This window comes from Lepisma saccharinum, chromosome 25, assembly GCF_977018435.1.
Source record: "Lepisma saccharinum chromosome 25, izLepSacc3.1, whole genome shotgun sequence".
NCBI lineage: Eukaryota > Metazoa > Arthropoda > Insecta > Zygentoma > Lepismatidae > Lepisma > Lepisma saccharinum.
In genome coordinates this window covers 51129375-51146777 of record NC_139253.1, presented here as the reverse complement: position 1 = coordinate 51146777, position 17403 = coordinate 51129375, and the positions used below count along the sequence as shown (strand labels likewise).

At 35.0% G+C, this 17403-nt stretch overlaps 1 protein-coding gene across 8 annotated transcripts in view; it reads left to right on the top strand.

The window, feature by feature from the left end:
- Positions 1 to 17403, top strand: part of ZAP3 (protein) — a 245671-nt gene that overhangs the window by 157570 nt on the left and 70698 nt on the right. The gene's annotated exons all lie outside the window — the stretch shown is intronic.

The following is a 17403-nucleotide window of genomic DNA, read 5'->3' as shown; positions in this document are numbered from 1 at the left end:
TTTGGTATTTGTATAGCTTTCGATGCATACAGATAAAAGAAAATTATGCTTGCCATTTGAATTGGTGTGCGATTTAAAATATATACCACAGAAATATATATATATTCACATACATGCAGAACTGTTCATATTATGGATAAATATATTTTATGTGCCAGCTGTTGATTCATTACTTTATTAGAATTATTTCATGCTTTTTCATTACTATTTTGTGTTTTGTGTGTGTAGACACAATACTACACTTTTAGGAAACTTCTTTTATATGCTGGTATCATTAATAAAATTGTAATTGTATACACTCGCACATACATTCAAATCCATGTACACATGTGGGTGGGTGTTCATATGTGTATATGTGAGAAGTGGTGTGATGTATAAATAGTTGATTCTGGTCATGAGGGGTAGTCATCTTGCGTACAAATAGAATTTTCTTGGAAGCATAATTGCATTAATCTGAAAGACTTCAATCATTTTAGTATTTCTTTATACATTATGCTAACATGAAAATATATTTTATCAAGACTACCCCTTCCAATTCAGAAAGCATTTTTTTTTCCCTCAGAGATTGATCAACAAAATTTGTTGTGATTAAGTTTCTGTAGTAAATTTACCACAGTTACGTCTAAATATATAAGAATAAACTCCACCCCCTTCTCCACTTCCATTTAGAAAACAAGTCAGTCTTGAAAATTCATTATTCAGATATCATGTATTTGTTGTGGTGATGATTTTGCTACTACTACTACTACTAAATCATATATCTGTAGCAGAAACCTGCTTGTACCAGAATATTGCAGTGTTGCTCCATATTAGGATGTAGTTGCATATGTCTTGTGTTATGTCTCCTAAATTGTCATCACTTATGCTTTGCATTTCATGATTATTGATGAGGTAACTAAGGTGAATCTTTTCGTTTCACAGCATTTTTTTAAAATTATGATAAATGTTCAGTTGAACAGAAAAGTTTGTTTAAAAATGACTGGTATTGTTTGTATTAGTGTTTGTAGCATAATAAATTTAAATGACTTTATGCTTTCGTATGTTCTCAATTTAATGTGTCCTAATGACTATTAGAACACTGTTGTGTATGAATATATATGTGTACATAAAATGCATTCTTTCTTTATTGTGAAACATAGACAAATTATGAAATATTGTGCAGAAGTGGAATCAAACACTTCCCTCTTCCTCCCTGTACAAAGTGTGTGTGTAAAGTGCTCCCCTGGGCTTTGCACCACGCCATGAAGGCGTATAGGGGTGTGGAGGTAGGGCCCCACACTTCCTTGATCACGGCCGAAGGTGGGGGTGATGGGATCAGCACCATGCCCCTGGCCACCTTCACCCCTCAGATTTTCCTCCAGGTACCCACTTTATACAACGCTGGGTGGGTGCCGGAGCCGCTTGAACAGGTGGAAAAGATCCTGGTTCTCCCCCGCCAGGGATCGAACCTGGGTCTCGCGCAAGGTAGTCAGATGCTCTAACGACTGAGCTACCGCGGCTCTCCCTGTACAAAGCTAATATTAATATAAACTTAAATTTCCCATCATACTTGTCCCAGACATGTATGTATGTATCCAGTTCGTTTTCCCTCAAATCACAATATTTTGCATCCATTTTATGAGAATAATGTACAGGGCAGTACTTACTTTTGCCACACAATTCTTTAACTGGTCATCACGTTAACCACCAAGTGATAAATGTGAGATAGTTTAATTTGTAATTTAAAAGAATTCATCTATTTATGGAATCAGTTTGTACATATATTAGACACATGCAAATATGTGCAGGCAACCTTACATATATATTGGGTACATACAGTGTGAAGATGTGAACAGATTTCATTCTGTAATAGATATAGAATTCCCATAAATGGAATATTATATAACTAATCGCCAGTTTGTATTTGTATATTTTGTGATCCAAGTTTTCATCTTTGACACTGATATGCTGATAAAGATTTCCATGAAATTATTTATTCAGTGGTTCCAAGAATTAAAAGTTGAATAGAACAATAGTAATAATTGGCATGTAATTTTTCCTTGAAGTTGGCAGGGCCTTTTTTTTTTCATCTTTGTATTCTTTTACAAACCCATGGAATTGAATACTTGAGGCATCAAAATTAATGTGCTGAAATTCATAGTATGGTTAAAATTCACTTTTTATATAAATAAACACTAAATATATGGTTTTGTAAAAAGAAATATCGCCCATCAATTTTAGTGGGAGTGACACACTGAAATCATTTTTTTTTTTTTTTTTTTTTTTGCAAGCAACATGAATTTGGTAAGGTAGAGGTAAAGTTCCTCGTGCATATTGCACTGTGCAATTAAGTCACATTTAGGGTATATGGGGATAGGGCCCCACACATTTTCGATCTCTTCCATTTTGGAGATGATGTAATCACCACCATGCTTCGGCAGCCCTCCCCCCCCCCCCCCCCAAGGTTTGCCTCCAGGTACCTATTGATATGAGGCTGGGTGAGCCACAGAGCCACTTAATGCGGGACAAGGCTGGAAAAATTCCCACCTCGGAACCCTGGGAATTGAACCCGTGTCTCCCACATGGTAGTTAGATGCCCTACCGACTATACTTAAATTCCTTTGCAATCAGTTGAAAATATATAATAATCTTTTAACTTACTGAAAAGTTAGTGAAAACTTGAGGTGTAACAAGGGATCAAACATGAGTCTTTGTTATTCTCCCTTCCTCCCAATACATGTATATGCCAAAAATATAGAGTTAACATGATGTTCTTCATTCATCATGATCATTATTCACAACAAAAGTGTCTGTATGTTTCTTTACTTTCTTGTTCACTTGTTACTTCTGGTTACCAATGATGATTGAAGTTGACAAGAAGTGAACAAGAAAGTAAGAAACCAACCAACAGTGAATCATGCAATGTGTGTTATTCCATGTGCCCAAGACTTCTGTTACAGATGGCCATTATATTTATTACAGATCAATTCTTTTATATTTATGCAACATGAAAAACTTTTTTTTTAAGTGAACTGTCATTTTTACGAAAAGGGGTGGATTTTTCAACTTACAATTGAAGGGCTCAGCTGTAAAAATGTTGACATTTTGGTTATTTCTGAGTTCATTAAGAAAAAAGGTTATTATAAGCTATACTGTACATAAATTGTTTTCGTGCTATGTTTACTAATTTCATGAGATTTCACTGAGTCAAATGCAAATTGTATGACATGGCAATTTCACTCGAAAATTGAAGGATGGCACATTTTACTTCGTAACTAAAAAATAACCAAAGTGTCACTTACCATGTTTTACACCCGAGCCATTCAATTGCAAACTATTCATTATCCCTTAAAATATGTCCATGTGAATACTTTGGCATCCTTTTGCAGAATACAAAGCAAGCACCAAATTTTGCTTGAAATTAATTACATGTCGACAGTTGTTGATTATGGTAGAGGACTTTGACACAAGATAATCCCTTACACTTTATACTGTGGAGTAGATTTTGTTTATTATATGTAAGCATTAGCAGCATATACAGCAAAATGCAAGTGGAGACGTTTTACAGACTTCCTTTACACATCATTATATGCTGTAGTTTGCTTGTTATAGATAAAAAAACGAAAGCTTGTGAAGTGCCACCATTTGCATCTTGCGATGCGTGTGCTTATAAATAATAAATGAGATAAGAGATTCCTTTGATTTCCAGATGAGATGTCAAGTTGAAACTTAAAGTACTTATGTGTGTAGTGAATTTGAATTTTACGCAAAGATATATGTTCAAAAATTTGAATTTACGTTTTTCAGGGGACCAAGCTGAAAAATCTTGAAATGCGGGAAAATGTAAAACCGAGGAACGTAAAATCGGGGTTTCACTGTATGTACATTGTGAAGTTTCAGCTTGACCTTATGACATGGATAGTTCATAGTGTAATAATGTGTAATGCCGTCACTTCATGGTGATATTTATGCTGCTGTTTGCATTTGGAGTAAAATTTTCTTAATTAAACTTCCAAGATTTTCTATGAACAGGAACTGTAAGGAAACTAAATCTTATTCTGTGTGGCCATTGATATGTATGTGAATCCTGAATAGAGACGAATTTTTTGGGGGGATCTTGTAAGGACCTAAGCTATATTATTTGATACAGTCATTGTCCTCCCTTAGGCAGAAATAGTATATAGTACAATTAATACCATTTGTTTTATTGTAATTTTTGACACCTAATTGGTCTTAAAAATTGATCTTTCCAAATCAGTTAATTTTAGCATTTCTATATTTGTATTTGTAGGTTGTCCATGGAAATTTTTATGTATTGTTTATGAGCTGTTTATGTAGCACTGAAACAACCTTTGTTTCTTTAGTGTAAATTTGTGCACATTTGAAAGTGATTAATACATTTTAAATCTACAATTAGGAAGATGTTACTTCACCTATGATGATTTGCATATTATGATCCTTACTAAAATAACTCCAATTTGCAAAATACACCCCTCGAATGAAGTGTCTGATGTTCATTAGTGCAAAGTTCAGGTGAAATTTGCCCATAGTCATTCAAATGCAAATGATTAAATGCTGAAAGAAATATAGTGCTTTTCAGATATATCAAACCATGTTCCATGCATATCCTTCCATTTGTACTTGTAACATTCAACATTTAGTAATAATATTAAGTATTAATCTTTGATGTGAACACCCACTAACAGAATTTAGTGTCATATATCAGTTTTTAAGAGCTCCACCTAGGAGCTGTGTATTTTACTTTGAAATTATTTGCCAGTTGATCGTGGATATTCCTTTCTCACAAAGATGAAATGCATTTTGAAGGTTGTTTTTTTTTTTTTAAGCTAGTAATATTGATTAACGAGAGAACATATCTGAAATTCCCTCCTGCTCTTACACTTTCCATTTATGCATTAACTGTTTGCTGGTGATCATAAACCTTCATACAATGTTGATGTTCAAAATTGCTTTGCTTTGATCTGAGTAAAGTAACTGCCATCAACTGCTTCCCAACTCTCCTCTAAGAACAAGTTTGAATACATTAGTAAAATTTAAAATTTCAACAGCAGTATTAATGTAGTACATTGTTCTCTAACTTCTTCAGTTTGTAATAATACTCAGTATATGCTCAGCCATATGGACTTAGCAGTGCATTATTGCATTATAAGAAAAATAGAATTTGGTCAAAAGCATCAAGAGCTTTTCATTTGAACTTCTGCTTGAAATAACTACATAATATGTAGTATTGATACCTTTGTGATTATACTGGACAGCTACTTGCGTTGACTTGACCATTTTATAAAAGTAGAATGGGTTATGAACACATCTTACACCTTTGCTTATATTTTGACATGACAACTGCCAGTGTGTAATTATAATGAAGGAAACAAACAGTGAAATGTTGAAAGTAATTAACATTACAATTTTACAATCATCTGATGAATTAATGTAAAATTGTAGTGTGTTTAGTTACACTTACCTATTGCTCCTATTGCTTTCCAAGATGCCATATCAACTTACGCAAATGCTGGCTAAAAAAAATTGCTACATCATGTGATCAACTTTATTATTATTCATTTAGAAATTGCAGGCAAATATTTGATTTCTGCTTTTACCCTTTACCTTCAATTCTTTCGTTAAGCTTTGATATGAGAGGAGAATTAGAAGTCATTCAACTTTACAGGTTCTAGACTATTATAATGGTTTTAAATTCCCCGAAAATTATCCTGAACATTACTGTCACCAATAAGATATGTACTTAAAATGACCAGTAATATTTTCATATATATATTTCATATTACATATCCTGTTCATTTGTAGTGATAGAGAGTCTTCAATCTCACATCGTATAAAACAAAGTGCATGAATATTTTGATAGATAACTTGTATATCTATATTTGTGGTCTATTCTATCATAAAACGTGTCTTGGGGGGAAAGAAGCCTTGCCCTACCCGTAAATTAAATTTGACAAAAACTTCCATATTCATTTTTCAAACATTGCCTGTTTAAGTGCATGTATGAAATTCACACATACAATATTTTCATATTTTTGTGTGTTTTTCTAACCAATTTCTATGTGTTTGTGCTTTACATGCTGTTTTGATTTATATAGACCCTCATGTAACAATTAAATGCCATTCATAAGTAGTATATTGAACCCCATGCATTGTTCCTTCTTATGAAAGTACAAACCACTTATTTTTGCCACAGAAGTGTATGTTGTTATACTGAGAGAAGAATGTATATGTAGTCAAAAGACTTGACATTGTATTGTTTGATGGTTCCTTGTACAATTAATTGATCTTATGACAACTTGTTTCTAATTGTTCCTAATAAAATTTTCAGGATTACAGCATATTCCTCATAATAGGAGCCCCTGCCCCCCTCCCCCAACTACAACAGTTTTGTGTATTATGATTTTATTACACATGCATTGTAGATATTTGAAATTTGTATTATTTAGATATTGCTAGTTGTGTCATATGTCATGGAGACATACTAGTTCAATATTTTTAACAGCCACCCCACATTTAGCATGTTTGAAGAATTTATATGGCAAATAACAAATTTGGCTATTTCAGATTGTTTCAATCTGCATGTACAGTGAGAATAGATTCAAGAATGTACTTTTGCTATTTTCGAGAACTGATGGAAAAAAGCATTTTCTTTTTTTATTCTCCCATGTAACCTTGTCAAATAGATTCAATAATTCAATGGTGCCACCAACTTTTGCAACATGTAAAGGACAAGGCAAACATCTCTCTTCATAATATTTTAATGTCAAAAGCCCTCAAAAAGTACATTTGTATCTGTACGTATGTTACCATGTGATTTCTTCTCAACCGACATTTATTTTTGTTGGGAAATGATAAAATCTGTAGAGCCTCCCAATGGCATAGTGGCAACATTCCCACTTGGCAATCAAGCGAGTCCTAAGCTCGATCTGTGGTGGAGGCACATTGTACAGTGATTTGGATCCCTCTTTAAACTCCAGGGCCAGGCTCCAAGAAAGTGCTGTGTAGCATATATACAGGCCCTACAATGTACCCCGACTCAAACTTCAAACTTGTAGGTCCCAACATAGCAAAATGTTCCTCAATTTTACATGTTTCATTTTCATTTTTGTGGAAGTATTAGATTGCCCCATCCCTCTTCACTTCTGAAGATTAATATATTCCCATATTTTATTTTAATTTACATTCCATTCAGATGAAACTTACACAAAATAGATTGTAGTATGTTGGAAGCTGTAACAAAGATGCTGGTTCTTTCAAAGTTTTGCATTTTTACTATATCTCTTCAGTAAAACAAGGAATGGAATTACTATACCCACTTCCCTGTCCTCCTAAGTAAAGCATAATGGGAAACTTGTGAATTTGACATTCTGCAAGTGCTCCAGAGGTTTTTTTTTTTCTTTTCCTCCTGATGTTATGTAACATACCTTTATTTTCTCCTTGTTTTCAAGTTATGATTTATAATTCCATAAATAGTTTTCCTGCATTGCTTCTTTCTTCTGCCTTCCTAAGTGATTTATGAATTTTTGTGCAAATATAACAAACAAATAAAATTTACACTTCTTGAGTATTGAGAAGGAAAGTTTTAACATTGAACAATATTAATGCTGGATGCGGTAAACGCAGTTTATGAATTACTCGTGAAATTTTGTATTTCCACGTTGCACAATTTAATGCATATTTCCAATTAATTTCGAAAAGACACTGTCTTCATACACTACGGGTACAGCATCTGGAGCTCTTAGTGAATGAAGACAGTGTGTTTGAAATTAATCTGAAATATCCATTAAATTGTGGAACGTGGAAATACGAAATTTCACGTGAGTAATGAACAATATTAACAAAATTTATTATTTGATTGTAAAAATAATCTTTGGTTGTACATACACTAGTGCTCCACATTAGTATTTTAGCCCACCATTATCTTCTATAGTATTAGGTTACAAGTTGAGTACATGACAAAAATATGTTTGGTTCTGTGGTCTTATTACAAGTCTCAAATGTTGAACCTTTTTTGCATGGTATAATAGTGCTAAGTGAGATTTTCAGATACTTAAGTAAATAAAATGTTGCTGATTAATACACATATATTGAATTTATTTTAAATACACTGCATACTCCATTTATATTGAACTTTTGGTCATGAAGTACAATGAAGGTTAACTCCTTCATGAAACTTTGTTGCTAGAAGTTTTCTTTAACCAACAGAATTGCCTTTGTTACCATGACTATTATTTTTTTTTTTTTGGCCATTATGTGAAATTTTAAACTTCATAATTAATAAATTGATATTTTGTTGATTATTTTTATGATCTTCACCCCAGGATATTTTGATTACTAATCTCATGTGATTCAGAAATATGTTGTTTTGAGAAAGTTTCAGGTCTCCACGTGCCTCTCTCTCTGTTTTTGACTGATCAATTTCAAATAATCTGTTGCAAGAACAAAAAAGAAAGCAATGCAGAAACATATTGCATTTCATTACCCCAGTAAGGAACAAAAAAAAAAACTTCTAGATTCCAGCAAATTGAGCTTGATTTAATGTAAGAAGAATAGCATCTTTCCCAATAATAAATCTACACTGTTTTAAGGTGCACACTGAAAATCTTTTTTCCCAACTGCAGTATAATTTCAGAGGAAGTTAGTTTTTATCAATACATGTGAAACTTTTTTTTTTCAAATTAATCAATCTTGAGTTTTTTCTCATTGTTAGAGCTAATACACAGAAAGTCGGGAAATTTTATATTATTAGAGCTACAAATACTGCTATTTGATAATTTTATCAAGTGTAACTAGCAAGAGTTTTTCTTCCAGGTAGAAAAGAATTCTGCAATTCCCGTCAATATTGGTTTTCCATTGTTATAAATTGGGAATTGACCAGTATGAACTTTTTGACAATCACTAAAATGCCAATATAAAATTGCCAATGTTCCATGAGATACCTGACAGGTTCATTCCCCCTCCTTAAGGCTGGCTCTGCTGAACCTTTGCCCGATGCAAGGGCAACTTTTTCGAAAAGCTGCTATGTATTCTAAAATCCGAAACATTACATATGCTTTGAATTCCTTCTAGAGCATTCACATAAACCTTCATGTGGTTTGCTTTCGCTGTTGCCTAGATATTATCAATAGTTTCCTTATTATATAACTCTGTTAAACTATCTAGACAAGAGTGAAAGCAAATCACATGAATGCTCTAGAATGAATTCTAAGCATATGTATTTTTGCAGATTTTGGAGTATCATAGCGGTTCTTCGAAAAAACCTGCCCTCACGTCCGTCAAAGTTCCAGCCGAGCGTTAATTGATGTATGTAATCAGGTGATTCCAATAGGTCTTAACTTAGGAAAGGATATTTATATTTCCTTCGCAAATTCAGAGTACATTTTTATTCATAAAAATAAGAAAACTGCAGAATTTTGCAGTGGGTTTCGGGCCAAATGTAGAAATATTGAATTCTGTTTTTACGGATCTGTCTATATTAGCCAATACCAGTCAATGTCTCCTTCATAATACAAACTATTGATAAAATTTTGTTGTCTTTTTTATTCAAAAGAAACTTGAATGTAGAGAACTACATACTAAAGCCCTGAATCCATAGATTTTTTCTATTTGAATCATAGATAAGGAGGCATGAATTTTCTGTAACTTCATTATTTTTCATCCGACTAGACTTAAAATACATTTGGAATGTGGAATTGGCTGAATAAACTTGCATTTACCCCTTTATATAGATTTAATTTCAATTTCATGAATAATAAGACAATAATGATCTTAGTATCCCTATCCCCAACCCAAGACAATGCTGCTATTCTCCAAGTTTGATGTAATGAAATTTTGCACACACTGCTTATTTGTTGGCTATGCACATTATCCAAAACAATTTTATAATTTTAATATTCTGCATATATTTGTTTTATAATCTATGAATTTGTTTTTTTATTGAAAACTTAGTGGCAGTGATGCTCATGAATATGTATCATTGACATGTTGCATTACTGTTCTAATGGTTAAAACATTTTGCCCTGTTAGAAGTGTTCACTTACCTGTAACAGTCCAGCTTTCCACCACCTTCATTGTGAAAGCCAACACTCTAGACTATTGCCCGACATTGCAGTTTTCATTGGAGAAGACTTCTATGCAGTTGTACCACGTGTACCTTATCCCATTCCCTTTGGCAAGCTTTCCATAGGCTGATTACTGTACGTGGTTTACGTAAAGAAAGGAAGCATACATGCACAGTAGTCCACATGACTGGCATTAACACTCTACTCTTCATTAGGATGTCATATAAGGACATTGCACAAATCCCAACCTCAGCTTTCATCCATCTGTAGAATGCCAGCAATATTTTGGCTGTGTGATTGGACGCATTGTTTTGATGAAATTCCATCTCCTGTCCATATGATGTGAGGCTTTTCTACTTGTAAATATTTACATCAGTCAACACACATTCGTGATAATACGCAGTGTACGTGATGTGTCTTTAATTGTAACAAAATCCAGGCACAATCATGAAAACTTTTAGTGCACTTATAAATGAAATTGTTTCGTGTGTTCGCATCGACACGTCTTCATGTCATTACACGAAGCTTTCCATAATCAATTAGATGTACCCATGTTTTGTACAAGGTGACCACAAACTTCAACCAAACTCCCGTCAAGTGACACTTCTGTTCCATGACATGGGTGGGTATCAGAGCGTGGACACTGACCTTGTGTACAACCGTCAGTTGTAATGTCTTGTGAATGGCATGGTTGATATTTGTTTGCAACACACATAAATGTTTGTCCATAGCTCACTGAGTCGGGCTAATCTCTATTGTGGAGTGTGTCCTGGTTTCGAATCGCAACCTGGACGTGGGTGTTCTTTGTGAGTGTTCCTTCTTCAATTTCATCATATCACTCATCCTCATCTTCGCAATGAGCCAAAAGTGTCACAAAAGCAAAATAAATCCATAACAACACAGTGTTGGAGCATTCTCAGAAGCAGTCAATTTGCAAATTTCATGCAGCACCAGTGTAGTCAGTTTCACTGAGATCCGTTTCAGATGGGGTCTTTTCAGTGTTATATGCTGTGGAGTTGCTGCCCTGCATATTGTTGCACTATGCCATTCACTGTTGATCTTCCCACTATGGGTCTTCCATGCCCCTGTTTAACTATGCTGGAACATCTTAACTTTGCTTCGGAAAGTACTACAATGTATCCTTCCCATTATCAAGTCACTTTCAGCAGCATTAGATTCTCCACAATGCAACCACGTTGCTAGCAGACACAAGCAGCACTGATGAATGATGCATGCATGTTTCAAGTCTCACAATCTGCATCGGCCCTGTGGTGCAATGTCACGTTGCAAACTCTTCCAGATGGAAGTGAATGAACCTCTGTAGATGCTTTGAACAAACCGTGAATTGGAAGAAGTTCAAAGCAAAATGCCAATGGCTTTGCACAGAGTCTGAAAGAGAAATTCAGTCAAAAAGTGTTGTACTTAGTTCATAGATAAAAATACTGTAATTAAGGGATTCCTAGATTCAGTATATGGCAGAATCACATTGCACAGTGTTTTTGATCTCTGAACTTAAAATAAACTTGACAATGTAACTAGCACAAAAAGAAAAATAATACTCCATTGGCAACTCGGAATCTGTATTGAGGGCTCATATCATCAAAAAGAGACGTAAGCAAGTGTGTAAAAACTATGGTTGAAACATGTACGAGTTAGAATATTGGAATCTCTCTAACACAGTATAGATCCCCACCGACATTTTAAGACTTTGCCACATTGGATAAAATTTACTCATGTTAAACCCCCTTTGGAAATGATTGTGAGGAATCTCCAAAGTACAGTTACTACTTCTTGTCTACAATGAACATACCACCCAGCCACAAATGTTACATATATTAATCTTAAATGACATGTATATGCATGGACAAATTAACAGCAAACATATTTGGAATTGGTTAAATACCTGTTGATTAAATACTTTTGTCTCATCTGCCTGTAAATACAAAAAAAGAAGACTGAAATGAAATCTATTACATTAGAGAGCTCCAAACTGTCCAATAGCAATCTTCCTTCCACTATTTTGTAGACATTTTGTGTTCTCTTGGAATGCAACAAATACATTTATTCTGATGCAAAAGAATGATAAAAAAAGAATTACTTTGCTTTATTCTTTTTTATATCGCCATTCCTGCAAGCGATTGGCACAAATCCTACATTGTGAGGAATGAAGTATGCTGTCGGCCGGCTGCTTCCTGGGACACCATATAATTGCTGTATGTGGTAGGTTACGCAGAAGGTGAGTTCTGATAGCAATAATGATGACAATCCAATGAATTTCTTCCATGATATTTTTTATAGAGAAAGTAAGGGAAGGATATAGCTTAGTGGCATAGAGGATCTTGCAAAATCATCTGTCAGTTAAGGAAGGCACATCATCGTATAGTAGTAGTAACTGACATAAAAGTACATCAAGATTTGGAGACGTTACCGGAGGCTGATAAGTGAAGCTGAACATCTAATTGTGTTAGGTAAGTGCCCGTGAATTTTGCATTCTCTAAAACATTCCTCTGCAAAAGTTCCCAACTCTGAATTTTTGTGTTGACAATAGAAAACTGCATGTGTCATCTTACATGCAACAATATTGACCAATTGCAGTGCAGTGTGTGAAATGTTGTGTTACAATTCAAGTAACACATTGATATTATACTCCCTTTCCACCATTGATATTATATTCCATTTTCACCATCAGAACTGGAATACTGCAATGCTGTGTCGCAGTTCAATTTGAGAGAATAATATGTGAATATACACTTATTATATTTAATGTGCATTCCAGAAAAGGAGAAAAACAAAATATTTTGTCGTATCTGTGACATTTAAGTGTGATTTGCCCAAAAATTTAAAACAGCGGAACCCAAATTTTACATTTTTCTGCATTATATGTGGCTGTAAATTTAAAAGTGGCAACACTGTCAGGAGAAACTGATAACACCATGCATGTGTTATCAGGCAGTGATCATTTTCAGTTGGGACCCATGTCGATGTGTGGAATACCAAAAGTTGTCTGTGCAGTGAGTTCTGTTGTGTATGGACAAGGTTGAAGTGAACAACATTTTGTTTACTGCCCTAAAACAAGTTTACAAAGGTAGAAGCCTTTATCAACATTACCTAGCCGGATCTGATGGTTACATAATGGGTAGTGCATATCTTGAAGTTGGGATGTGTCCGTGAGAACAGTCTCAACATGAGGAAAATTGAATCATGCTGGGTTCCTGATATTGTCACCATTGTGCAACAATCAGATACGGGTAGGTATTGTTGCTACATGCTTCATCGAAGTCTTGATTACATTCTCGTGCATTTTTGCCGTAGGCTACCGGGATTTTAATCCACAATTACTGTTCTACCTTTGTAAACTTGTTTTAGCACAGTAAACAAAGTGGTGTTCATTTCAACCTCGTCCATACACAACAGAACTCCCTGCACTTCCACTTTTGGTATTCCACATATCGACATGTGCCCCAACTAACAATGATCATTGCCTGATAGCACATGCAGGGTGTTGCCACCTTTACCTGACAGTATTGCCACTTTTAAATTTACAGCCCACGTATATGCAATCTTCATGGTCCCAATGTATTGAAAAATTATCCTAGATTTTTTTTCTTCACCTCGATTCCCTGAAAGCGTAAATCCAAGATTCTGTTATACAATGCACATGCAAGTTGTATGTTGAAACAGTTTTCTTGTGTATTGATATCAGTATACCTATAAGGGAAGGGACAAATTAATTGGTACTATATCGGCATTGGCTTAAAGTAAGATATTAGTGTGTTGGTTTATCTATATAATTGCCAATAATTTTATTTACCTCCGATATTGCAATGAACAACTTGCAATCAAGTTCACTATTCTCCCATTTTGTTACTATTTTTATGGATGTAAAGGCAAAATTCATATACCCTTATTTTGTAAAATAAATTTGAGTACACTATTTCTCTTTCTAAAACATACCTCTCATCCAATCACTAGATTACATTAATTAAAGAAGAATATTTGACTTTTAATATTGGATTGATAGGATGTAGGTTATCGGTATGACTACTTGATTGCTATCGGTTAATATTAAATTAAATTAACTTCATTGTTAAGGCTTAGTCCATATCAGGAAACATTGCATGCTAACTGCAAGTTTGTATGCACTCTATATGCAATTTGGAATATTGCATATATTTGTAATTATGCTGCATGCATTGTATCCTGGTCTGTACTAGGCTTACAACATAGAGGGTGATACTTCTTTCTGACCAATTTTGAAGAACAGTTGTGTCTATGCCAATCTGTACAAAACTATAGACAATGTGACCAACAAACATACTTTTTCCTTACCAATAAGGTTTTGTGCCACCTCCGAACCTAAACATGCTTTCACTAGTAGAAAATAATACAGTTCCATGTTACTTGCAAAAATATTTTACTTGTCTTTTCAATGTCAGTGACATTGTCACCATTCTTCATCTGCAGTCACTGAAATTGGTACAAGATTATAATATTTTTCTCAGGTAACATAGAATTGACAGTTTTTGCTGCTAAGTTAATTTTCACCATGTTTTTCCCATGGACAAAAATGTATATTGCCGCTGCCCAATTAACATTTTTTACTTTGCTATACTTAATCTATGGAGCAAATGATGCAGTTCACAATGTGATTGGTGCATTTGCTCTGTATGATCCCCTTAAGAGTTGAATGTGAATGCACCATTCTTTGTATTATCTTTCAATGCTGTCATATTTATAAGGTGGCTTACACCCCACATTTCAATTGCTGTCAATCAGCTCTCTTTAAGCCAAGGTAAAACCAGGAATTAAACTCCATGAAGAAATCTTGAAGACATGAGTTGCTCTTGTTGCAACTGAAACAAATGTATATCCTGAGAATGGTGGATTCACCTGTAATAAGTTCTATGCTGGAAAAGAACTTTTGAAAATGACTGCCATTTTTTTTATGCAGATCCTTGAGCATTGAATTTCAGCACAACTATATTCTTGTCACTTATGTGTAATCAATAGAGCTTGTACTACTATGAAAATATATTGTGTTAACTATATTTAAGGCACCCCATCCCCATCTACTCAACATAGTATTACTAAAGCTATTTCCATTTCATCATATGACAAGAATAGAGGGTGCAATATAAATTACATGTTTTATGTATACAACCCTCCCCTCTTAATAAAATCCTTTTTTTTTGCCCTGTGAGCTGAAGATTACACTTGCCTAAAGTCCCATGACAGTTTTTCTATTTTCCATCACAATAATTTGATATGCAGCTAAGAGAATTGTGCAGCATTAAATCAAATGTAAAGAACAACTACTAATCAGTTTCCTCTGAATTTTTGGTATTGTGAATGTCCTGACTCATGGTATTGTGTGTTTTCTACCTGGTTTAGAAAATAAGGGACCAAATAAAACCAGAACCATAATGAAAACACAGAATTTCAATGTTTCACACAAGCATTTTCAAGAAACAAATAAGAAAGAGAAACATATTATTAGGCCATCATGATAATTATTGTGTGGAATGTCAGAATTTTAATGTTTTCTATTTTTGTGTGCTGGAAATTTTATTGGTCTTACTCTTCTGTAACAGGTAAGAACATGCTTATCTATCAAACATGTTACAAGAAGATAGTTTAATGAAATGACAACATGACTTCATGTTGCAGGTGAATTTATTGCAAAGCCCATAAATAGTTGAAAACTTTTCCTTGTATTTGTATTATTTTGTAAAGTAGTTAAGCTACAGGGTCATCCGTTTGAGATGTCAGAAAAGCAAACCGTTATCTACAAAAGGGTAATGTAGATATCTGTGAGCAGCTTGTTGTGATATAAGCAGAAAGGATGTAAGTTTCGAGTGAGTGCAGGTTTACGTACTTCAGCCACATAGCGGCGCTAATATGCATGGTAACAAAGGTGGTGGTCACGTCACAACAGCGCACAGAGTATGTCGTTTGGGATGCGAAATTTTCGAGTATTACATGCATGCTACTGCCGCCACGCAGCTGAAGACTGTAAACCTCCACTCACTCGAAACTTACATCCTTTGTGCTTCTATTACAACAAGCTGCTCAGAGATATCTACATTACCCTCTTGTAGATAACGGTTTACTTTTCTGACATCTCAAACGGATGACCCTGTATATTGGCTCTGAATAAGATTCTCCTTTCCCCCTTTATAAACATAAGGATATCTTTGAACAGGCAACTCTACTATTGAAAATTTGCCATCATTTGCAAACATTAGTGTTTTGCATAGAATAGCAAATAGTTCCAAGTTCAGAATTAGCACTAGGAACCATGGGTTTTAGCAGATGCTAAAATACATACTTGCATGCATTATTCTGATTCGTGTGGGGTGTTTCAAGGACTTTCTGTTTTCTGGAAACTGTTAGATAATGCTTAGTGTAGGTACATAAATTCAGGTGGAGTTGTATTCGATTTGAGACCCTGCTTGTCTAATGGAATTCCTCAGAGCTATGGTGTTTTGACAAAATTTCATATGATTTACTTTTCTTTTTGTTCATTCAAACCTGAATGTTACCTTGTGGATTAAAGGGGCATATTTGAGGTCGGAGACTAATTTCTTCCAGTTGATATATATATATATATATATACTCTAGGTGATCAAAAGTATCCGGACACACCGCGAAACTTGTGTTTATCAAAGAGGGTGACACAGTACTGCCATATACTGCATGGAACACATGGTCAGCGATCGTGGTAGTCTGCAGTCAGATCGAGACAGCAGTATGGGACGGTCTGAGGAACTCTCAGACTTAACATAGTCAGGTGGTTGGGTGCCACTTGTGTAAGAAGTCTGTATGCGAGATTTCCACCCTCCTAAACATTCCTAGGTCCACTGTTTCCGATGTTATAGTGAAGTGGAAATGTGAAGGGACGTGTACAACCCAAAAGCGTGCAGGCTGACCTCCCATGTTGATCTCCAGAGACTGTCAAGTGTTGAAGAGGTCATACACTAATCGACAGTCATCCATCGCTACCATCATGCAGGAATTCCGAACTGCGTGAGGATCTACTCCAAGCACCATAACTGAGCAGCTGCCCATAATCCAAAACATCACACAGGCAAATGCCAAATGCCGCCTCTCAGTGCAAGGAGCATCGAAACTGGACCATAGAATAGTGGAAAACCGTTGTGTGGAGTGATGAATCACGGTACACAATGTGGTGATCCAATGGTAGGGTGTGGGTGTGGCGAATGCCTGGTGAACAAAATCTACCAGCCTGTATAGTGCAGACAGTGAAATTTGGGGGTTATGTTCCTCCTGGAGGGAGCTTCTCCCCCTTGTTGCTTTACATGGCAATGTCACGGCACAAGCT